We start from the raw sequence: 536 nt of genomic DNA on the forward strand, positions 1-536 counted from the left end.
TTTGCATATTGTTAGAGCTCAGAGTTGAAGCCACTGGCCGATGAACTCACAAGTATAGGTAGTATGCTAAATGAGGAGCAAGTTTTTCACTAGCACCTCAAGGGTCTCTGGCCTAAAGAATGGAGTTTGAGAGTAATACTTGCTATAAAAGTATAATTTTAACATATGAGAGCTTTAAGGAGAGATGAAGACATTTAAAAAATAGCCTGTGCTTTCTTCCGCTTTTCCCCAGTATTTCTTACTCTTCTCGGGCATTACTCAGTCTTTCTGTTTTCAGACTAACTTGATGTATCCAGTTGTAAGATCCTAAGAAGGGAGCTCACTCAGTGGGTCTGATGTGGTGGATGCTCATTTGGGAAGCCCTGCACACGTGTGGCGCCATCTCCTGTGAACACCCATGGGGAGGTCATGCCTGATCTCTGCTTCTACAGAGATCCTGAGCAGACTGAAAAGGGAGGGCAGGAGCCAGCTGAGAAGGCTGTGACCAAGGAGGAACTTCAGGGTGAATGTCCCACTTCACCTCCAGAGTTCACTGT

The 536-nt window shown here is 45.5% G+C and overlaps 1 non-coding gene across 1 annotated transcript; it reads left to right on the forward strand.

Annotated features, from left to right (window-relative positions):
• Nucleotides 1-150, forward strand: LOC122678523. Its single transcript, XR_006336185.1, has one exon. It is a non-coding gene; the product is annotated as a small nucleolar RNA SNORA62/SNORA6 family (small nucleolar RNA).
• The last annotated feature ends 386 nt before the right edge of the window (nucleotides 151-536 follow it).

The sequence above is a fragment of the Cervus elaphus genome, chromosome 20 (assembly GCF_910594005.1).
Source record: "Cervus elaphus chromosome 20, mCerEla1.1, whole genome shotgun sequence".
Lineage (NCBI taxonomy): Eukaryota > Metazoa > Chordata > Mammalia > Artiodactyla > Cervidae > Cervus > Cervus elaphus.